The sequence below is a fragment of the Martes martes genome, assembly GCF_963455335.1.
Source record: "Martes martes genome assembly, chromosome: 1".
In the NCBI taxonomy this organism is placed as follows: domain Eukaryota; kingdom Metazoa; phylum Chordata; class Mammalia; order Carnivora; family Mustelidae; genus Martes; species Martes martes.
In genome coordinates this window covers 59,549,753-59,574,034 of record NC_137888.1, presented here as the reverse complement: position 1 = coordinate 59,574,034, position 24,282 = coordinate 59,549,753, and the positions used below count along the sequence as shown (strand labels likewise).

At 40.8% G+C, this 24,282-nt stretch overlaps 1 protein-coding gene across 2 annotated transcripts in view; it reads left to right on the top strand.

Annotated features, from left to right (window-relative positions):
• The first annotated feature begins 8,392 nt into the window (after window positions 1-8,392).
• The window catches only part of USF3 (upstream transcription factor family member 3), a 47,230-nt gene continuing 31,340 nt past the window's right edge, over window positions 8,393-24,282 (top strand). The window contains exon 1 of one of the 2 annotated variants that reach the window (XM_080828320.1): window positions 8,393-8,687. The gene's annotated coding sequence lies outside the window, so the exon portion shown is untranslated. The remainder of the gene's footprint in view (window positions 8,688-24,282) is intronic. The other variant, XM_080828321.1, reaches the window with a different exon arrangement.

Here is a 24,282-nt window from a genome sequence, read left to right as displayed (position 1 = left end):
TTAAAGGAAAAATGTGATTATCTCAATAAGGTGCAGAAAAAATTTTTGACAAAATTCAACACTCATTCATGATAAAAACTTCAAGAAGCCTACAGCTACTATCATACTTAATCCAGTAAAAAACTGGATTTTGTACCTTTGGGAAGAAAGCAGGATGACTGTTGTAATCCTTCTACAATAAGGCAGTGGAAGCTCTAGTCAGCCCAGTAAAACAAGAAAAAGAAATAACGAGTGTGCAAACTGGATAGAAAGAAAGAAAATGGTCTTTATGTGCACATGACATGATGAAGTAGAAATGCTATAATTTTTTTTTTTAAGCTATTAGAACTATAGTCCCTATATAAGCTATAGGGACACTGGAGTGGCTCAGTCAGTTAAGCATCTCGCTTCACTCAGGTCATGATCTCAGGGTCTTGGGATTGAGCCCTGCATCAGGCTCCCTGATTGGGGGGGTCCTTTTCTCCCTCTCCATTTGCCCTTTCCCCTGCTTATGCTCTCTCTCTCTCTCAAATAAATAAACATTTTTTAAAAAGCTACTAGAACTAATAAGTGAGTGTAACAAGGTCACAGGATACAAATATCAATTGTATTTTTAGTTATAACAATTAGAAATTGGAATTTAGAAGATAACAGTAAGAAAATAAAAGGTAACATTTATAGTAACATAAAATATGAGATATTTGGGGATAAATTTAACAAAATATAGGAAAGACCTGGATACAGAAAGCTATATAAAACACTCCTGAGAAAAATGTAAAAGATCCAAATAAATGGAGAGAGAGAACGTATGAATCCAAGACTCAATATTAAGTTATAACTTCTTCCCAAATTGAATTATACATCACCCCCATCAAAGTTTTAGCAGGTTTTTTTTTTAACTTGACAAATTTTAGTCCATATGGAAATGCAAAGGATCTAGGACAGTTAAAGCAATTTATTTATTATTATTTTTTAAAATTTAATTTAATTTTGTGTGCGTGTGTGTGTTCCAAAATTCAAAAGGAACAAGAAAATTGGAGGACTTATACTATTTGACTTCAAGGCTTATAAAGTTTCAGTGATCAAATAGTCTGATATTGGTGTTAAGATTGACATATAGAATGAACTATTGGGATTTCATCAAGATCAAAAGCTTTTGCACAGCAAAGGAAACAGTTAACAAAACCAAAAGACAACTGACAGAATGGGAGAAGATATTTGCAAACGACATATCAGATAAAGGGCTAGTATCCAAAATCTATAAAGAGCTTATCAAACTCAATACCCAAAGAACAAATAATCCAGTCAAGAAATGGGCAGAGGACATGAACAGACATTTCTGCAAAGAAGACATCCAGATGGCCAACAGACACATGAAAAAGTGCTCCACATCCCTCGGCATCAGGGAAATACAAATCAAAACCACAATGAGATACCACCTCACACCAGTCAGAATGGCTAAAATGAACAAGTCAAGAAAGGACAGATGCTGGCGAGGATGCGGAGAGAGGGCAACCCTCCTACACTGCTGGTGGGAATGCAAGCTGGTGCAACCACTCTGGAAAACAGTGTGGAGGTTCCTCAAAAAACTGAAAATAGAGCTACCCTACGACCCAGCAATTGCACTACTGGGTATATATCCTAAAGATACAAACGTGGTGCTCCGAAGGGGCACGTGCACCCGAATGTTTATAGCAGCAATGTCCACAATAGCCAAACTGTGGAAAGAGCCTAGATGTCCATCAACAGATGAATGGATAAAGAAGATGTGGTATATATGCACAATGGAATACTATGCAGCCATCAAAAGACATGAAATCTTGCCATTTGCGATGACGTGGATGGAACTAGAGGGTATCATGCTTAGCGAAATAAGTCAATCGGAGAAAGACAACTATCATATGATCTCTTTGATATGAGGAAGTGGAGATGCAAGGTGGGGGGGGGCTGGGGGGAGGTAGGAAAAGAAAAAATGAAAAGATGGGATTGGGAGGGAGACAAACCATAAAAGACTCAATCTCAAGAAACAGACTGAGGGTTGGTGGGGGGAGGGGGGACGGGAGAGGGTGGTGGGGAAATGGACATTGGGGAGGGTATGTGCTATGATGAGTGCTGTGAAATGTGTAAACCTGGCGATTCACAGACCTGTACTCCTGGGGATAAAAATACATTATATGTTTATTAAAATAAAAAAATTAAAAAAAAAAAAGATTGACATAGAGATTAGTGGAACAGAAAAGAGTCCAGGAAAACAAGTATACATATATGATCAATAGATTTTTGTCTAAGGTAGAACGAAGACTCAAAAGAGGAATGATGATCTTTATAATTGGTTCTAGAAAAACTGGATTTCCCAATGCAAAAACATAAACTTTGATCCATACTTTCACAGTATACAATTAATTTAAAATACATTCTGGATCTAAATATAAAACATAAAGCCATGGGGCGCTTGGGTGGCTCAGTGGGTTAAAGCCTCTGCCTTCGGCTCAGGTCATGATCCCAGGGTCCTGGAATACAGGCCCGCGTTGGGCTCTCTGCTCAGCTGGGAGCCTGCTTCCCTTCCTCTCTCTCTGCCTGCCTCTCTGCCTACTTGTGATCTCTGTCTGTCAGATAGATAAATAAAATCTTTAAAAAAAATAAATAAAATAAAACATAAAGCCATAAAACTTCCAGAAATAAATAGGAGAAAAAAAATCTGTGTGACCTTGTATTGGTTAAAGATTTCTTAGATATGACACCATAAGTATGATCCATAGAAGAGGTAATTCATAAGTTTGACTTAAAATTAAGAATTACATTTTGAAAAGTATTAAGAGAATGAAAAGACAACCCAGGAACTGGGGGATTATATTGCACATCACATATCTGATGAAGAATATGTATCCAGAATATATAAAGAACTCTCGAAACTCAGTAAATAACAACAACAACAACAACAACAAAACCAATAAAAATGACCAAAGATTGGAACAGCACTTCACAGAAGATACACAAATGGCTAATAAATACATGAAAAGATTCTCAATATATTAGTCATTAAGGAAATGCAAATTAAAGTCACAATGAAATACCACTATACACCTGTTAGAATGACTAAAATTTGAAAAGAATCACCATATTAAGTGTTGGCAAGGATACGGTACAATTCAAATTTCATACTCTCCTAGTGACATAAAATGGCACGGCTTTGGAAAAACAGTTTGGCAGTATGTCTGTATGTATGTATTATATTTTTAAAGTTTTTTTTATTTATTTGAGAGAGAGAGAATGAGCCTGAGCAGGAGAGAGGAGCAGAGGGAGGAGAAGCAGGCTCGCCACTGAGCAGGGAGCCTGATATGGGATTTGATCCCAGGATTCTGGGATCATGACCTGAGCCAAAGGTAGCCACTTAACTGACTGAGCCACCCAGGCCTCCTGTTTGTTTATTATTTTCAATTGAAGTATAGGTGACATATAATATTACAATAATTTCCGGTGAACAACTTAGTGATTTGACATTTATATACATTAAGAAATGCTCACTACAATAAGTGTAATACCATCTGTCACTGTAAAGTTATTACTATTCCATTGACTACATTCCTTATGTGGTACTTTTCATCCCTTTGACATTTACAACTGGAAATTTGTACTTTTGAATCCCCTTCTCCTATTTCCCATTCACCCACCTACCTCTCCCTCTGGCAACCACCAGTTGTTTGTTCATTTGACTTGTTTTTCAGATTCCACATGTGAGTGCAATCATGATATTTGTCTTTCTCTGTCTGACTTATTTTACTTAACATAATACCCTCTAGGTCCACCCATGTTGTTGCAAATAGCAAGATCTCATTTTTTTTATGACTAATTTTGGCAGTTAAAAAAAAAGGTACACTTATCATATGACTCAGCCATTCCACTGGATACTTACCCAAGTATTAACTAAGGAAAATGAAAGCAAATATCCCTAAAAAGATCTGTGCACAAATGTTCTAGCATCTTTATTAGTAATAGTCAAAAATTGCAAACAGTCCAACTCTTTTCCAACCTGAATATAGATAACATATCCATACAACTGAATACTACTTAGCAACAAAACCTAGTAAATTATTGATACACATAACAAAGTGGATGAATCTCAAAAAAATGATATGCTGAATGAAAGAAGATAGACAAAAGAGTATACAATGAATGATTCCATTTACATAAAATTCTAGAAAATGTAAACAAATTATAGCAACAAAAAGCAGTTTAATTGTTGCCTGAAGAGCAGGATGAGAGCAAGAGGTAGGAATTAATATGGAGCATGAGGAAATTTGAGGACAGGATGGATATATTATTTTTGATTGTGGAGACGGTTTCAAAGGTGTGTACATATGTCAAAACTTATAACTGTTGTACATTTTATTTATGTATCTGTGTATTTATTTTTATTGTAAGCTCTACACCCAACATGGGGCTTGAACGCAGGATCCCAGATCAAGAGTTCCATGTTCTACCAACTGAGCCAAACAGGGGCCCCACCTTGAACATTTTGAGTATGTTCAATTTGTTGTTGGTCAGTCATACCTCAGTAAAGCTATTTTGTTTTTACTTTGTAAAGTCACAGATGGTTGAAGGTATTTTGCACAACACATATCAGAGAAAGGACTTTCATTGAGAACGTACAAAAAACTTTCACAACTCAGTAAGACAAGCATCCTGATTTAAAAGTGGGCTAGGGGTGCCTGGGTGGTTCAGTGGGTTAAAGCCTCTGCCTTCGGCTCAGGTCATGATCCCAGGGTCCTGCAATCCAGCCCCACATCAGGCTCTCTGCTCTGCGAGAAGCCTGCTTTCTCCTCTCTCTCTGCCTGCCTCTCTGCCTACTTGTGATATCTGTCTGTCAAATAAATAAATAAAATCTTTAAAAGTGGGCTAAAGATTTGAACACTTGGGGCACCTGGGTGGCTCAGTTGATTAAGCAACTGCCTTGCGCTTAGGTCATGATCTCAGGGTCCTGAGATGCAGCTCTGCACTGGGCTCCTTGCTCAGCGGGGAGTCTGCTTCTCCTTCTCCCTCAGCCCCTCCCCTTACTTGCACCCTTTCCAACCCCTTTTAAAAATAAATAAATAAAATCTTTTTTTTTTTTTAAGATTTTATTTATTTTTTTGACAGAGATCACAAGTAGGCAGAGGCAGGCAGAAGGCGGAGGGGGAGGGGAAGCAGGCTCCCTGATGAGCAGAAAGCCAGATGCAGGGCTCGATCCCAGGACCCTAAGACCATGATCCGAAGTGAAGGCAGGGGCTTAACCCACTGAGCCACCCAGGCGCCCCAATAAATAAAATCTTAAAAAAATTTTTTGAACACTTTACCAAAGATGCAACTGATCAATAAACAGGCAAAAATACTCTCAACATCACTAATAATTAGAGAAATGCAAATTAAAATCACGAGGAACCATGTCATTCCCACTATAATGGCTAGAATTTAAAAGACTGACAATAGGGTCTCCTAGGTGGCTCAGTCGTTCAGCGTCTGCCTTCAGCTCAGGTCGTGATCCCAGGGTCCTGGGATCAAGCCCCACATAGGGCCCCCTGCTCAGCAAGGGAGCCTGCTTCTCCCTCTTCCACCTCCCCCCGCCCCGCCCCCCCCTTGCTTGTGTTACCTCTTTTGCTGTGTCTCTCTGTCAAATTAATAAATAAAATTAAAAAAAAAAAAAAAAGACTGACAACATCCAGGGTTGGTGATGATGTGGACTCTCTGACAGAGCTGTTGAAAATGCGAAATCTTGCAATCACTCTGGAATACAATTGGGCAGTTTCCACAGGAAATACGGAAGTAGATTTCAAGAGATGACTATTCACTTGCCTCTCTGCCATTTATTTCTGAAACCTGAAAAGAAAATGCCAGCGTGCAGATCAGCGTTTGGGGCTTTGAGCGCGACCCCACGAACCTGGTGGTAGGGGGCGCGGTGCGCCCAGAGGTCGTGGAGAGGAGGACAGCACTCGGCTGGTGTTAGGGCCCCACAGGGCCCCACCAGACCCCGCACTCCGGTTCCCAGGAAGGAGGCACATTGCTCAGCCCCTGCTTTTGAGGACACGAAGCAGGTGGATGGAGCGGAGCTGAGAGCAGCCCTGCGGTGCCGCAAGCCCCCGGAACACGGCCCCTGCGTGCTGTCAGTGCCCCCTTTCCTAGTCGAACATCCCCAGCAATAGAGAAAAAGAGTTGTTAGGAAATGAAATCGAAGATGCAAGCAAGGGGCTTGTACCTCACGCTCTCTTTCAGCCCACTGAAGGGTCTTAAGTATGTGAGTGAAAACCAGATTCACCTGGACTGTGTGAAAAATGGACTTGGCCTGGAGGCACGGAGACCAGTTTCACTTGGCCACCGTATTTTATCACCACTCTATGCACTGCAAACGCATGCCTGCTAGCCGGAAAGTTGGACTGGTGTGATTACCAGATGTCATCCTCTCATATCTAGTTCAGTAAACCAATGCTGAATGCACAAAGCCAATAGGAAGATCTATGATGAGGATTTCAGCTTCAGTTAGGAATGCGGATAAAATAAAAAAGCTAACATCTTATCCAGCAGAAATTCCTCTTATTTAACACTTCTAAGTTGTGTTAGAAATGTGTTAATGTGTTATTTTTAACAGTGGTCCAAAGAAACTCTTAAATTCTGTTTTCTTGAACTGTCAAAACTGTGTTATTTTAGACTCCATAAATTGTAGTTGTTTAGAAAATCATACACACCCCAGATATGATATTTATTAAGCAGAATAGCTTTTTTCAAAGATTTAAAAAAATTTTTATTTTATTATTTTTAAAAGATTTTATTTATTTATTTGACACAGAGAGAGAGAGATCACAAGTAGGCAGAGAGGCAGGCAGAGGAGGAGGTGGAAGCAGGCTCCCTGCTGAGCAGAGAGCCCGATTTTGGGATAGGCTGGGGGTGGGGGGTTGATCCCAGGACCCTGAGATCATGACCTGAGCCAAAGGTAGAGGCTTAACCCACTGAGCCACCCAGGTGCCCCTTAAGTTTTAAAAAAAAGACATTAATTCTATATAATTTCATGTAGGTGCTATTAGCATTACTATTACGTTCTGAATTGTAGGGTCTTTCTAATCTGCAGCTTTGATTTGGTTGTGCTAAGTCAATTCAGAGGCTAATTAGAACTACATATGCCAACATGCGTGAAAATGTTAAAGGAAAAAAGTGTAAAAGTTCCACAGTTTAGAAGCAATTTTAAAGGCTTTCTGGTTTATCATACTCTTTAAACTGCTGTACAAACATGAAGATGCAGTTACTGTTTAACTTTGCACTTTTCCCAATACAAGGTCAGCATCTTCTGTACACAGGCTCAAGTAATTCCCTTTGTGCCATGCCCTGTGTGCACCTTCTGAAAGTTACCTGGTCTGGCCCCTGGATGTCTAATATCTGGGACATTTTCAAACCCGGTTGTGGAAGCGCTTGGAAATCTTTCACTACCACTAGGTGGAGGACACCTGTTTCAGGAGGGGAAGAGTTATGAAATAGGAAGCGAAACGAGGAAAAGGGAGTTACGACCATGTTTCCAGAGCTCCAATCCCATTTGGGAGTTAGGGGACCTTCAGGTCTCCATTCATTACCCGCTGCTCTACACCTTTCAGATGTAGGTCTCTGGGAACGCAAGACTGAGGTTCCAAACCCCATCCCCCAATGCCCCATACTGTTTCCCCCCAATTGGGAGGCTCCCAGGGCATTTCTGAACACGGTCATCTCCAGCTCAAAGGAATCTGTGCTTTGTTGCCAATGAAGGATGACAGATTACCACATCCCACAAATGCAAGCACCGCCAGGTCGGCAACGATCTTCCAGGGAAAGAGCAGTCAGTAGGAGACGTCTGGATTCTCTTTCCTTGCCCACTTCTTGTGACAGAGGCATCATTCTCCTTCCTACCCTCTAAGCTATGAGGAGTTCTCTAATCGTTCCTGAAAGCCTTCCATGACTTCTTCCTTTTCAGTTTTTCCACTTCCAAACTTGGAAGAGGTGACAAGCAGCACAGAAAACAAGATACAAAGTAGTTTTTTAAAGCACCTCCTCTTCTAGGTTCTCAAGGCGTCCCCTTTAATGAACCAGGCCCTCCTCTCTCCCAGTCACCTACTGGCTTTCCTTGCTGCCCATCACTCTACCTTTAAGAATATTTCCTGTTCCTTCAACCCAACTTGCACACCTCCGCCCTCCGGTCCTCCTCATTGGGCCGCCCGAGGCCCGTTCACTCCTCGGTTTTCCCTCCGTCTCCTCCCGCCCTCCAGCCTAGCGCACCGGCGTCCCGGCTCTGATTGGCTATCTCGGCAGCCTCCCCGGGGCCGGGTTGGTGGGCTGAGTGGCAGGGGCGGGAGCGCGGCGCACCCAGGGTAGGCTGTTCGCCTGCCGAGCGGCGGCCGCGGGAGGGGCGGGGAGGGGCGGGGAGGGGCGGGGGGAGGGGGGCTGGGAAAGTTGAGGCCGTGCTGCCGCCGGGTCTCCGGCCTTGAGGGCTCGGGCTCGCAGCGGCGGCGGTGGCCGCAAGAAGAGGCGGCGGGGGCGGGGGGAGAGGAGGGCCTGGGCCCGCGCTCCCCCAGCCCCAGAGGAGCAGGCGGCGGCCGCGGACGGAGAGATTCGCCCCGGCGGTCGGACACCCCTGCCATACCCGCCTGGGATCATGACCCAGGCGGGGGTCGCCGCCGCCGCCGCTGCCGCCGCGGCCGAGACCGCGCAGCCCGCGGGTGAGTGACTGCGGGAGGGGGCCGCTGACAGCCGGGGCGGGGGGCGGGGGCCAGGGCTGCGGGGGCGGCTCCGGGGGGCGGCTCCGGGCTCTGCTCCACCCACCCCCTCCCGGTCCCGGAGACGAGGGCTGCGCAGAGTGTGTCTCCTTCCTGGGGACCCCTGAGTGCGGAGCCCGGTGGGGTGAGAGCGTGGGCGCTGCGCCTGCCCCTCTTCTCCCCGACCTCTGGTGCCCCGCGCCCCCTGGTGCCGGGCCGGTGGGGGACTCGCGCTGCGGCCCGGCCCCCAGGAACGCGCGGGGCGAGAGAGCCTCCACGCCGCCCTGGGTGCATAAAGACCCGGGCATCCCGGTTCATACCGGATGGCCTTTGCCTGCCTCCTTCACCTTTTCCTGTCTCCCTCATCCGCTTTTATTTCTTTGCTCTCTGGATTTTCTTCGGACCCACTGGTCAGACTCCTGCGACTTGCTTTTTAAGTCTCATCCCTATAGTCAGAGAGTTAGGCTTGCGTTTTCTTTTTAGAAGCCTTTCTTTTTCTTTCTTAGTAGGATCAGTTCAAGCGAATGGCCAACTCTTGAAATCTGGCTCCATATTTCCTTTTCATGTTTTACATTTTGACTCTTGGGTTTTCCTTTACTCACTGCCCTTTCCCCGCCCCCACGGTTACGTTGGGATATGGTCCTTCGAGTTTATTAACTTTATGTGGGAATAAGAGACTGCATAAACCGACCTATGTGTGTGCCATGGGCTTCCAACTTAAGTTCTCACACCATTTTACCATTAAGTAAATACCGTGACCTAACACCACGGAAAATAAGATAGCTGTGGCTAACTTAATTTCGCATAAAGAAAACAGTTCCTGACCTATAAGCCAAGTATAGATTTCTTGAATAGACACTTTGGTGAGTAACATGCACCCTGAAGCATATTGGTATCTTTGCTTTTTCTTTGAAAACAAGTGAGCAAACACACCACCCTGCTTTTTGAAGGATCAACAGGCTGTCATACTCTTTAATCATCTTGGTGATTTTTTTTCTGCCACAAACGGTTGTTTAATGTAGCACAGAGTTGTTGTATAGGATACATTCTTTTGTTTCCCTTTATTTGTGAAGTATTCTGACAGTTATTTGTTACAAAATAAGCGAAGTACTTTGTAATCATTGCACATCTGAAACCAGGAATAGTATAATGTCTCCAGGTACTACAAGAATGAATACTTAATATCTCACATTTTGCTCTGGCCTAAGTAGTACACCTCTTGTGTATGTAGGTATTATACTGTTTCTAAATTTAGAAGAGAAATTTTGTAAAATCCAAACATGGATGCAGCCTAGAACATTCCTTAATACCAAAGCACTTCAGGGGTATAAGGGCAGCATAGGATTGAAATATTTATTTTCTAAGTTAATTGTCTGTAGGACATCATGGAAATAAAATTCTGGGTTTCAGACTGTGCAGTCAATGAACCTGTCATGTGAGAGAAATTGATGGGTTATTTTCTGATTTTCAGAGCTTAGCACTGTCAACAAGGGAAAAGAAACACTAAGAAAACAGAATGTTTAACTCCGGTTAGAAGATAACCTTCAACAGGCAATCAGTTCAGAATTGTTACTTATAAACAGGGACTGAAATCAACCTTAGGTCTTAACCACATCTGTCATGCCTTACTTTTCTATCCCCAAGCCCAGTGATTCTGAATCTGGACTGTAGAGTAGAGTCACCTTGTATGCTTTTACATTTTAATGTCCTCACCACTCCCCTCAGAGATTCTCTTACTTTTGATATGAGGTGAGCCCTAGCCAGAGGTATAATTTTTAAAGTCCCCGTATGTTTCTATTTAGCAGTCATGGTTGACAGCTACTGAGTCTAGAACAGCTGCTAGGCTTGTGTTCCAGGCTCTGCTAAATCAGGCCTTCATTCGTGTGCCCAGTTTTTACCCAGTGCTTCTAAACCTCTGGACCTCTTCATGGTCCCACAACTAGTTCAGATCTCTGCTTTTGTTAATGACATTGGTCTTTCCCACCACGTAGACAGCCCTCCCCGTGCTCCTTTCCCCACCAATGATAGTTCTAAATCTACTTTTATGAAGGTTTTCCTAAGAGCCCTAACTCTTAGTGATTGGCTCCCTTTGAACTTTTATGCCATCTGTTGTTTAAAAGACTCCCTTTATACTTATACCATAATTTCTTTTGTATATGTGTTTTATTACTCTCAAGCTTAACAGCAAGGAGTATTTTACTTTGTGGCTCTTCTACAGTGGTTTTCTATGAGTTGGTTTGGTTTGCTTTGGAATCCTTCTGACCCTGCTTGCAACCCTAGTTTCAGGTTTGATTCTGTCTCGGGTGTTTCTGTTGTGGTAGCTTTCTCACACCTTGACTTGCTTTGAACTCATGTATGGATGTCATTGTCTTCCATATCTTTTCCTGATTTCTCCAGTAGGTTATTATTTTTTTCTCAGTGACCTCATTACATCTTGTACTTATTTCTGGGTTAAGGCTAATCACATTGCCAAAGGTATATGTTTATCCACCTTTTGCACCAGACTGCTACCAAGAGCCTCCATGTTGAGCAACTCCAGGCAGTATGTTTCACGTTGTATTCTGTTTTTCTCTATATTTTTTTTAAAGTAGGCTCCACATCCATCACATTGTATTCTTAAATACCATTGTAGGACGGCAAAGATTCAAGCCCCAATATGGGAACTGTGTTCTCTTCATCTTTGTAATTTTATTTATTTATTATTTTTAAAAAGATTTTATTTTTAAGTAATCTCTATACCCATCGTGCGTTTTGAACTTACAACCCTGAGATCAAGAGTTGCATGCTGTACTGACTGAGCCAGCCAGGTGCCCCTGTCTTTGTGATTATAGGACCTAACGAAACACTTCATTCATAGGGACTTAATAAATGTTTGTTGAATGAGTAAGTGACTACCATGTTACATACCATGCAGAGATAACCCTATATATCTTTAGCATAGGTTGATTTTTTTTTTTTAAGATTTTATTTATTTACTTGACAGAGAGAGATCACAAGTAGGCAGAGAGGCAGGCAGAGAGAGAGAGAGAGAGGGAAGCAGGCTCCCTGCTGAGCAGAGAGCCCGACGCGGGACTCGATCCCAGGACCCTGAGATCATGACCTGAGCCGAAGGCAGCGGCTTAACCCACTGAGCCACCCAGGCGCCCCTAGCATAGGTTGATTTGACATTGATTGATTTGCTATTAAATATTTTTATGTCTTCTGTTACGAATTTGTTAAGGTTTAGTGGAATTTAAGTAATTGTGGTTGTGGCAGACCCCTTAAACCTGTAATCTTACTTCCAATATGCATGGGGATATATAGCTTGAGTCTTTTACTCTCAGCTCTAGAGGTTGACTCTTGTTATCTGTAAAATATTTGTGGAACTCTCACTAAGAGAAGAGCTTTTAACTGTCCAATTGGATAATTTTTCTTTTTCTCATTAAATTTTCCATAGAGTACAATTGTACTATTTCAGAAGGCCAGATCTTTTAATTAGATCATGGAGCATGATAAGTTGCTCCTATTAATGTGCTAATACTGTGTTTTAAATTCAGTTCTTCAAGTATGTATCGAGTGCTTACCATGTGCCTAATGCCCGTAGGTGCTAAAGAGTACAGAAATAGTAAACATTGGGAGATCAGCTCTTAGAAGTTCTTAGACTTATAGGGAGGATTGGGGAACACCATATCAAATAATTAAGGAACTGAATACAGTATTCATTAGATGCTAATTTAAATATAAGTACCCTAAATCTCAGATAGAGTGGTTAATACTATGGAAAATTAAGAATGACCAGATATTGGGATGCCTGGCTAGCTCTGTTGGTTTAGTGTCTGCCTTCGGCTCAGGTCATGATCATAGGGTCCTGAGATTGAGTCCCTCATCGAGCTTCTTGCTCATTAGGGAGTGTGCTTCTCCATCTGCCTGCCACTCTCCCTGTTTGTGCCCCCCCCCCGACAAATAAATACATAAAATCTTAAAAAAAAAAAAGCCAGATATTCTTTAAATAGATATTTATTACTCCCATATACTGAGTACTAATTATTGAGGATGGAAACATAAAAGATGTTTCTATCATTTAGAAACTTTACAGGTTAGTGGGAAAAACCAATAAGCATGTAGAGCTAAGACATTGTTAAGACACATGTTAAGACATTGTGGAGTATTATGTCAGGATGTTTGGGACTAATCTCTAGGGACCAGAGAAAGTTTCAAAGAGGATAATGAGAAATTTTCAGCTGGAATGTTGATAGGAACATCCCAGACAAACTAACAGGTACAAAGGCATGGAAGTGAGAGGGATCATTTCTTGATTAAGGAGCTGCAGGTAGACTGATATCAATAGAAAGCAGTATGTTAAAGAGTATGGACTTTGGAGTCAGACATACTTTTATTCCTGATTGCTTTGAGCCCTTGCAGGTCTTGCCTGTGTAGGGTAGCAGTATTCTACTGGTAACTTCACTGCCAGTGGTAATACAAAGAGGTACCCCAGGATTCCTCCAGTTTCCATCTATGCTCCCATATGTTCACTTTTAACTATCGCCTGGCTGCATGTAGAGCCCCACATAGCCTCACCTCACAATTAATGAAGCCATTATTGGGTACCCTGGTGAAAGCATTGTCACCTTAGCTACTATAATTTCTTTTTTTTTAAATCTTTTTTTAAATTTCTTTTCAGTGTTCCAGAATTCATTGTTTACGCACCACACCCAGTGCTCCATGCAAGCTACTATAATTTCTTTATTTTTTATTTTTTATTTTTATTTTTATTTATTTTTTTTATTTGACAGATAGAGATCACAAATAGGCAGAGAGAGAGGAGGAAGGAAGCAGGCTCCCTGCCGAGCAGAGAGCCCGATGTGGGGCTTGATCCCAGGACCCTGGGAACATGACCTGAGCCGAAGGCAGAGGCTTTAACCCACTGAGCCACCCAGGCGCCCCACTACTATAATTTCTTAAACAGCAGAAGCCATAGTAAAGGAGACAGGGAGAAGAAAGTTGTTGTGTAACCATTAGAGGTACCACTCTAACCTCTACTCTGATTTCTCATTGGTTATGAGCAATAGAAATTGCCTTCAGCTAACTTAAGCAGAAAATTTATGGTTAGATTTATGGATAGATACCGGGTAAGCTCACGGAAGTGAAGAAAGCCAGAATCATCAACCCTTGGGAAGGCCTGGGGACAGCAGCTTCTAAGATCACATGGGTCCATGGGGCTAACTCAGCCCTAGCCGCCTTTCTGCCTTGTGTGTCCTTTGGTTCAGCCATGTTCCCACCCCAGAGATAAGCCCCCCCCCTTTTTTTTTTTTTAAGATTTTGTTTGTTTATTTGACAGAGATCACAAGTAGGCAGAGAGGGAGGCAGAGAGAGAGAGGGGGAAGCAGGCTCCCCGCTGAGCAGAGAGCCCGACTCGGGGCTCTATCCCAGGACCTTGGGATCATGACCCAAGCCGAAGGCAGAGGCCTTAACCCACTGAGCCACGCAGGCACCCCAAGCCTATTTTTGATAGGCCTGTCAGACCTCAGAAATCAGGCAGAGAAGTTCTCTAAAGGAAAAGTGAGGTATTGTTGCTGTAACACCAAAGCAACAGATATTTCCTACAGAGTTCATTGGATTTGATACTGTGGAATTCTTCTGCAAGCAATTTTATGAGTAAAAACCAGGTAATGGTGAGGAGAAGAGTGGATGGGACTTGAGGAAGAAGGGACAATGAGTATAAAGTACTTGTTCAAGAAGTCTGATGGTTGGGAGGGAGAAAGAATGGGAACACATGGAGTTGCAAGGTCAGAAAAAAAATTTTTTTTGCCTTTTAAAATAAAAAAAATTGAATAAGGATATATTTTAATGGAAAAACACTAACAGAGAAGGAGGGATTAATAATATATGAGAGAGAAGAGATACTATGTAACAAGATTACTAAGAAGTGAGAATGATAGAATCCAGAACAAAGGTAGTGGGTTTAGTGTTCTAGAAATATTATGGGAGGTTTTAGAGAGGAGGACAGACTTGCACTGGTCCTCAAAGGGTTAATAGCAGGGACACCTGGGTGGCTCAGGTCTTGATCCCAGGATCCAGTCCCCCATGAGGCTCCTTGCTCAGTGGGGAGTCTGCTTCTCCCTCTGCCACAGCTCCATTTGCTTGCTCAGTCTCTCTCTCTGACAAATAAATAAAATCTTTTAAAAAAAGGGTTAATTGTATTTGAAAAAAACAGCATAGTGGAAAGGTCATTTCAGTGGGCAAGTAGCAAAGATTTAGCAAAAAATGAACAGCTGATAAGGAGCACAGGGAAGAACGTGTCTGGACTGGAAAGGAGGGAAGGGTAGATGGCATGATTAGCTTGATAGCTCTGCTCCTGTGTGTGTTGTATTAAGTGTTTAAGTGGTGAGTGAGACTGGCCAGTGAAGAAGGTGGTGGTAGGTAGGATCATGAAAGCTAGGACCCAAGAGTTTGGATTTGATCCAGTAGATTGTGGAAAATAGTACTGTAGTTCTAGAGCAGGGAGGGACATGCTGAGTACTGTGAATTGGAAAGATTACTGAGATGTTGGAATATGAAACCATTGAAGAATAAAGGAAAGACTGGGAGCCAAAAAGACTAGTAAGAGCCAGACATGTGTAAAACAGGGCCTAATCTGAGGTGGTAGGAATAAACAGGAGGAGATGAACATTGTGAAAAGAATTGATAGGATTTGGTGAGAAAATTTGCAGATTATATTTGGGTTTAGAGACAGGTTAAAGTTCTGGTGTCATTGATAAAATGGAGAAATTGGAAGAAAGTCTCTGAAGAGGCAGGGCCATTCAGCATGTTGCAAAGACTGTTAATTGGTTTTGAAATGAAATGTTCTGAACAGAACTTGTCTAACCGAAGATTTGGAGCTTTATTATAAAAAGGTAATGCCTTTTACGCAGAAATAGTTTGAAACTTTGTAGAGAGAAAGCAAATAGGAAAGCAAACAGCATTGAGCCTTGGAAATCAAAGTGAGAGACAAGGATTCCTGTGAGAGAAAGATGATGTCAAATTGGGGAGGAGGAAGATAATTTAGGAGAGGAAGTTTGGAGGAAGGGGGGACAGCAGCAGCTTCCAGTCCTGCAGAGAGGAGAGGGAAGGCAGAGAAAGACTCTCCGCCTCTGATGTGGGGAACAATAGTTCTGACCTCTAAGAAAGCAGTTTTGGTTGGCAGGAACAATCAGAAGACTGCCATGGATTAGGCGGGATTGGTCAGAGAAGGAAAGAGGAGAAGTTTTAGAGGAGAAGTAGGCAAGGAATGGAGTGATAGACAGGAAAGGCAGTGAATTCTTATTTAATAAGTTCCATATTTTAGAAGCAGAAGAGAAATGGTTAAGGAGAGAAAGGAATCAAGTATAGAGTCCCTCTTCATAGATGGAAAAGTTAGCTTTAGGATGTTCTGGTAGGCTGAAAGGACAGATGCATGGGCAGAGGTCTGTTATGTTATATGTAGAATACAGTTAAGGAACTGGTACCAGGTGATCTCCGTCTTCCCAGTGAATTAGGGGGAAAATGGAAAAAGGCAACTTTTGTGTATTGAGTGCTTGCTTTGTACCAGATACTTTGCTTGATCCACTGAATGTATTTTCATGTAAACTCGTAACAGTCCTCCCTGAGGATGGTGATAGTCTCTCAGTTTTAAATGTGAAGACGTCAAGACTTCAAGGAATATTTATTTACTTGTTTTATGGAGGAACTTTAAAAAAAGTTATTTTTAAAACTAATCTCTACACCCACTGTGGGGCTTGAACCTATAACTCTGAGATCAAGAGTTGCACAATTCATGGACTGAGCCAACCAAGCACCCCAAGGAATACTTACTTTAAAATCAAATAGCTAGTGAATGCCAGCTTTAAGATTTGATTCTAGGTCTGTATCAAGACTATTCCCATTCACCTATACCATTCATTCATTAATTTGAGGTAACGGGTATGTGGGGTATTAGTGATTATAGTGGCTATGCCTCAGAATTGCTTTTGGAGCCTTAAAAAATTACTGTAACTTGCCCCAGTCATTCATTCCTTCACCAATATACTTAATTGATTACCTACTATTTTAGGGTTCTCCAGAGAAACAGAACCAATATGATATATATCACAAGATGAGCCCAGAGCATCAAATGGTGCCAAAAAGTAAGGAAGTACTAAAAAAATGGGGGTGGGAGAGAGGGGAGGGCTTGTGAAAAGGACACAGGAGCCAGCCTGAAAGAATGCGCAATGGCCAAAGCTTGAACAATTTCAACAATGAAATAACTGTAGCATTCTATTTTGACTGAAAGGATAAAATAAATATTTCCTTGAGTCCATACTGATATAAATAAATGATTGAATGCATAAATTGGAGTAGAAGAGACAAATATCCTTTGCAGAATAATTATAAAAATATATTTAGATACTCCCTTCTCAAAGAGATGGAGATTAGTTCCCCTCTCATTGAGTGGGCTAGACTTAGTACCCGCTTCCAGAGAATAGAATATGGAAAGGAAAAAATAGTAATATAGCAGTAATTACTTGAGTCATGTTAATGGGAAATTTCAGGAGGGAAAAGTTGGTGTGAGAGACTACATCTTTTATAACTTAAATCCTTCAGTATGATCTGAGTCATTTAATATAAGGTTATTTTATTTGTATAATGAAAAAATCCAGGGGTGCCTGGGTGCCGGGGTCGGTTGAATGACGACTCCTGGTTTCTGCTTAGGTCATGATCTCAGGGTCATGAGATTGAGCCCTGTGTCAGGCTCTGCGGTCATCATGGAGTCTGCTTAAGACTCTGTCCGTCTCCCTCTGCCCGTCCCTTCCTCTAAAATAAGTAATCTTAACAAAATCTAGGTAAGTAACAAAAAGAATTAAAAATAGGCAAATAAGGACACATCCTTATTAGTGTTCAAAAGCTGGCAAGGGTGTTTAATGTAAAGATCAAAAAATGGAGGAATTTATGAAAAATGTTAAGTATGTGGGATCATGTTGATGGCAGAACCATACAGTGTGGAGAAATCTGCAACCCAATATAGACTTAAAGGTGAATAAGTAGGAAGGTGAGTCTTCCCACTGCAATTCTGGAAGATCCCAACACTCAGAGCCTTTGAAAAGTAGGAGGGGGTAAAGGTTGGTTATCCTAGTCCATTCAGGCTGCTATAACAAAATATCATAGATTGAGTGGCTTGTTAAACAACAGATATTTATTTCTCACAGTTCTGGAGGCTGGGAGTCCAAACCATGGTGCCAACATGGTTGGATTCTGGTGAAGGCCTTCTTCCAGGTTGCAGATTGCGTACTTCATGCTGTACCCTCTCATGGTGGAAGGGGCAAGCAAGCTCTCTGGGCTCTCTTTCGTAAGGGTGCTAATCCCATTTATGAGGACTTTGCTCCCATGACCCAAACATTTCCCAAAGGCCCTACCTCATAATACCTTGAGGTTTAGGATTTCAACATTCGAATTTTGAGGTGGGAAAGAAACATTCTGATCATAGCAGTGGTCAAAGGTAATTAATTAGCAGACTTCAGAACAATCGTAGCAGGACCAATTAGGATACCTAATTACAGTGTTTACTCACAGGGCTAAGCTACCTGAACATATTTGTATAAACTGAGGGTATCTCCATCATGGGCTTTAGGGCCAGGGAAAGAATCAGGGTTATACTTTAGAGAATTTCCACTTGTCACTGTGCATGTGGAGCTCCTTCCTTCGGAAGGCATCCATCTCATTGTTCACCTCCTTCACCAATGTGTGATAGTTTTGACAGCCAGAACTCTTACAGTCAGCATGCACATTCATGGCAGGGAGAAGAGTGATTTTTACATGTGTTAAAGTATTGGTTCTTAGTGGTGGATGCACATTAAAATCAAGGAGCTTTCTTTAAAAAGATGATTTCTGTAGTGCATCCAGAATTAAGAATCACTGAGTTAGGGAAACCAACTTTATCTGTCAATTCAGTTAACTGATTCTCACTAAATATTTAAGGAAAACCATTAGGATGAAAGAGTAACATCAAGCTGAACATAAAGAGGAATTGATCTTTGAGAAAACAAACTGAATGTAGTGGACAAAGATAACATTTTTGTCCAAAAACATCCTAAAAAATTTGAGAGCATGTAATTTCCATAAAACAGCAGTGGGTGCTATGAAAAAGAAATGAAAATAAGAAAGTTTTGGGAAATTGGAAACATGTGTTCTGAAATAAAAACTTCAATAGCAGGCCGAATAGCAGCATGGGTGTATTCGATGATTAAATTAAAGGACTAGATAATCAAACCAAGGAGTTCTTCTTAAATAGCATACAAAAGGACAAAGAAGAAAATTATGAGCTGTTGGACATGCAAAATAGATCTTGGAGGAGAACTAACCATTCTAGAGCTAAAATTCTACATAGTTGCAATAAGTGCTTGGGATGGGAGATGGGTGGTGGGCAGTTGGTGGGTAACAGAGTCTGTTAAAACTTTTGTGGTGGGAGCAGAGGAGACCATCGATACAGTTTTTAATAGGAAGAAAACAGATTTAAATTTTAATATTAAGATACTTCAGATTATTGATAAGCAATTCCTTTACTCTCCGTTTTATCCTCTTAGCTTTGCTTTTCTTTGTGTACACTTTCATTCTCAAACTGGCTTCTTTCTTTTGCAAGATGTCTGTATCTGAAATTTTATGCTTTCTCTTTAAATTGGAAAGGGAAAGAGCATAGCCACCCACACCATCAAAGAAAAATCCTGAGGTTTGCTATGTGTGGACCAATCTGAGACCAGTTACTGTGGCCAGAAAAAAAAAAAATCACCCAAGACCTGCCAGCAACTACCAGTGAAACACAAGGGCTGATTTAGAGGTATATACCTAAGTGAAAATTGGGGAATTTCATGAAGTGGAGAGGAGAAAATATCAAATGTCCACTGTAGTATGTCTCTTAAAATTGTTAGGGAAATTCATAAATCAAACAGGTAGAAAAGGAAGACAGGTATTGAGGAAAACAAACAAAAAATCAGGCAAGAAAAAGTAAAAAAGGGTGGGAGGAGAGAGAGAACAGACTATGAGCATATGGGACAATGTTTACAATAAATATGACTGGAATAAATTCTCTCTCTCTTTTTTCTTCTTTTTTAAAAAGCCCTTAGATTGTATAAAACCAAATTTGGTTACTTCAGACAAATATAAAACAAAACAATGCAGAAAGCTTAAAAATCAAATACACATATGCATACCCTGAGCAAATGTTGAGTAGAAGAAAATGAACAGTAATTTGTTATCAATGTTTATTTCAAAGAACAAACATTAACTTTTAAAAATATTTACTATGACTTTATACCTAAGGAGCTAATAATACACACTCTTCTCAAACACTCATATAACAGTTAACAAAAATATATCATGTAAGAGGCCTAAAGGAAAACCTCAAATTCTAAAAATCAGCTACTTTTTTTTTTTTTTTAAGTTTATTTGTTTAAGTAATCTCTACACCCAGTGTTGGGGTCAAACTCGTATCCTGGAGCTCAAGAGCCACATTCTCTACCAACTCTCCAGCCAGGCATCCCTAAAAATTAGATACTACTTATTGCCAATCATAATACAAGGAAACAGTTGATATATATGCATATAAATTAACAAAAAGGGAGCCAAAGAGGAATAAAGCTACTTGGAAAGCTCTTTATTTCAACTCAGGTTGAAGAGGGTGTAAGAGTTGAAATTACAAGGAAGAAAAAGTCAAGATAATAAAAAGCAAATCACAGAAAAAATATAAATGATTCATACCATGTGAAAGGATATTTAGCCTCACTAGTCATCAGTGAGATGCAAGTTAAGCAATAAGATAAATTTTGTTGCCTTTTAGGCTGAGAAAAGCTTAAAAGATGTTGATTGCAGTCTTTTTTTCAGAATTGTTTTTAGTAGCAAAAATAATAAGAGGGGAAGAAGGAAAAAAATGAGTTTGGTCAATGGGGAACAGCTAAATAAATTATCGCTTTGTGTTTCATAACACTGTGTAGGTATTAGAAAGAATAAGGTAAATTGATATGGACTTACCTGGAAAGATGTTTATATTTCTGAGGAAAAGTAAAGCATGTTACAGAGTGACATATATAGCATGATTTCATTTGTATAAAAAGTTTACGTGCATGGGATAATAATACAAATATATAGATAATGCTAAAGAAAGATCAAGAAAATTGGTACCGGATTGATTCCCAACTGGGAGAGAGTAAAGTAGAATAAGTGATAGTGGGTTCTTTAATTCTCCTCCCCACAATGAAAGGATGTAGTTAGGAGTAATATTTACTTTTTTGTTTTTCAGTATAGTATTTTAAAAAAATAATTTAAATTTAGCTGACTGAGCCACCTAGGCACCCCTTAATCTCCTTTTCTTGTAAGGACACCAGTCATGCTAGATTAGAGCCCACCCTAATGACCCATTTTAACTTAATTACCTCTTTAAAGACCCTATTTCTGGGGCGCCTGGGTGGCTCAGTTGTTAAGCATCTGCCTTCGGCTCAGGTCATGATCCCAGGGTCCTGGGATTGAGCCTCGCATCGGGTTCCCTGCTCAGGGGGAAGCCTGCCTCACTCTCCCCCACTCCCCCTGCTTGTGTTCCCTCTCTTTCTGTCTCTCTGTCAAATAAATAAAATAAAATCTTAAAAGGCCCCATTTCCAAATACAGTCACATTCCAGAGTACTAGGGTTTAGGACTTAAACAGTGAATTGAGGGAGACACAATACAGCCCATTTTGTAATTATAGATACATAAATACACACACATACATATATGTTATATACATACATTTATATTATACATATATAAACACATACACATATATTTAGATTGAATATTTAAATATTATGATTCAGTCTATTTTAGATTGAACCATCTGAAATTATAGTTTCTAGAAGCAGGAAATGTCAAATGTAGGCAATTTCAGATGATTCAAAATAATACTGTGACATATTTAATCATTCTTTTAAGATATTTATTTATTTATTTATTTATTTTATTTATTTTTTATAAAGATTTTATTTCTTTATTTGACAGACATAGATCACAAGTAGGCAGAGAAGCAGGCAGAGAGAGAGAGAGGGGAGGAAGCAGGCTCCCCGCTGAGCAGAGAGCCCGATGCGGGGCTCGATCCCAGGACCCTGGGATCATGACCTGAGCCGAAGGCAGAGGCTTTAACCCACTGAGCCACCCAGGCACCCCAAGATATTTATTTATTGTATTATTATTTTTAAAAAGATTTTATGTATTTATTTGAGAGAGAGAAAGAGCATGTTGAGGGGAGGAGCAGAGGGAGAGAATCTCAAGCAGACTGTGCTGAGCACAGAGCCCAGCACAGGGGCTCAATCCCATGACCCTGAGATCATGACCTGAGCTGAAACCAAGAGTTGGATCCTCAGTCAGCTGAGCCAGCCATGCACCCCTATTTATGTATTTTAGAGCGGGGGAAGGGGTAGAGGGAGAGGGAGACAGAGTCCCAAGCAGACTCCCTGCTGAGCACGGAGCCCAACACGGGGCTTGATCTCAATACCCGGAGATTACAATCTGAGCCAAAGCCAAGAGTCAGACACTTAACCGACTGTCACCCAAGTGCCCCAATCATTCTCCTTTAAAAAAGAAAAAAAATCATTCATTTCATGAGCCTTTGGGGTGTTTCCTTGTCCTTTGCTACTTGAAACAATTTTGTAAAGAATATCCTTGAATAAATGTCCTTTTGCACATATGTGAATATGACTTGTATGGTAAATTTCTAATTGAGAGGGATGTGTTTCTGTGGACCAGACATGGGTCCACAGTATGTCAGGAGGAGCACTGGACACTGCCACAGGTCTCCCATCAGGGGCAGGGCTGCCTCAGCAGAAATAAAGGGACTGGAAGCCTTAAGGACAGAGGAAGCCTTAAGAACAGACAAAGACTAGGGGTAGGGGAGAGAATATAAGAGGTAGTATGGGGAGAGGCATTACCTGCATCAAAGGAATCATATTGAGATATTCTCAATGATTGTTGGTGACTAAAAATGAGTAGAGGATTTCTTTTATATAATTGTGATCAGTAAAGTCATGGGATCCACCCTAAATTTTATCTAAGGAGCAGTATCACCCTACAGAGATTTGAACTGACCATGGAAGGTATTTTATAGTGTTTGTATTTTATGTCCTGTTCTTTCAGTGTAGCGGTTACTAATATGTACATAAGTAATTGCTTGGACTTATATAGGGAAAATGTCTGGAATTGATATCACCAGACTGTTAAATGCAGAGGGGTCATTGGTACTTCATATACCTCTGTGCTGTTTAAAATTTTTGCAAAGAGCAGGGATTACTTTTGCAATTGAATTTCTTTAAAGATTTATTTATTTATTTATTTTAGAGAGAAGTAGGAGAGGAACAGAGGCAGAGGGAGAGAAAGAATCTCAAGCAGACTCTCCCGCTGAGTATGGAGACTTATGTGGGGCTCTGTCCCACAACCCTGAAATCATGACCTGAGCCAAAATCAAGAGTTAGACACTCCACTGACTGAGCCACCCAAATGCCCCAAACTTTTAAAAACTTAAGTGGAATTTCGTTATAATTTCTTAGCTAGGAGTGTTTGTAGTTTGTATGGACAGGAGCAAGAAAAGGGTCTAACAAATTCCAAACTGTTTACAGTGAGTATTCCTAGAAAGCATGATTGTAGACCTGAATAACCTTTCCATTTAACTTTATGTATTTCTGTACTCTTTGAAAATAATTTTTATATCGATTGGTTACTTGTGTAGATTGTAAATAAACATTTAAAACCTTTGGCTTATTTCTTCTTCTTGAGGTACCATTTGACTCAACTTCACAGTGAAAGCTCCGTGGCAGGACTTCATTAATTTCCTTTTCTTATATATGTTATAGTATCTCCGGGTTGGTATTTAGGAAACACCCTGACTGAGAGCAGCAAGCTTAGTGGCGATTCAATTGACAGGAAGCAGCCAACAGATGTTGCTAAAGCATGTAACATTTCCGTAATGGCAAAAGAAATGAGGACTTTATTTACTTAATTTAATTTAATTTAATTTTTTAGAAATGAGGACTTTAGATAGTAGTTACACAAAGCAGAAGACAACATAGCATGCTCATAAATAAGTCCCCAAGTGCCCACCAAGATGGAAAGCAGCTGCTGAAACCAAACACATAGAGGAAGGATTCTTGGGGCTATGAAAAGCACCCCTGTGTTATCCCGAACTATATAATACAGATGTGCCAGATTTCATGATTCAGTGAGTCAAACAGGTAGACCAAGTAATAGGACATTATAGGTAGAGGATTATTAATCTAAAATATGCTGGAGATGATAAATACAAATAATAACTCATATAGCAAAATACAGAGGGCAAAGATGCCTAACGCATTAAATAAGATGATAGAGCATACACATTCATGATGTCAAACATACAAGCTATAATCACGATTTTGTATATTTAACGACGGAGAAATGCTCACCTTACATAAAATGCTTATGGTCTTATGGTCTAACATTTGTTAAAACTCAGGCATGTGCAGAAAAAAAAAATCCATAAGAAGTCTGTAAGAATGTCAGCAGTGATTTTTGTGGATTCTGGTCAAGTGACGTGAT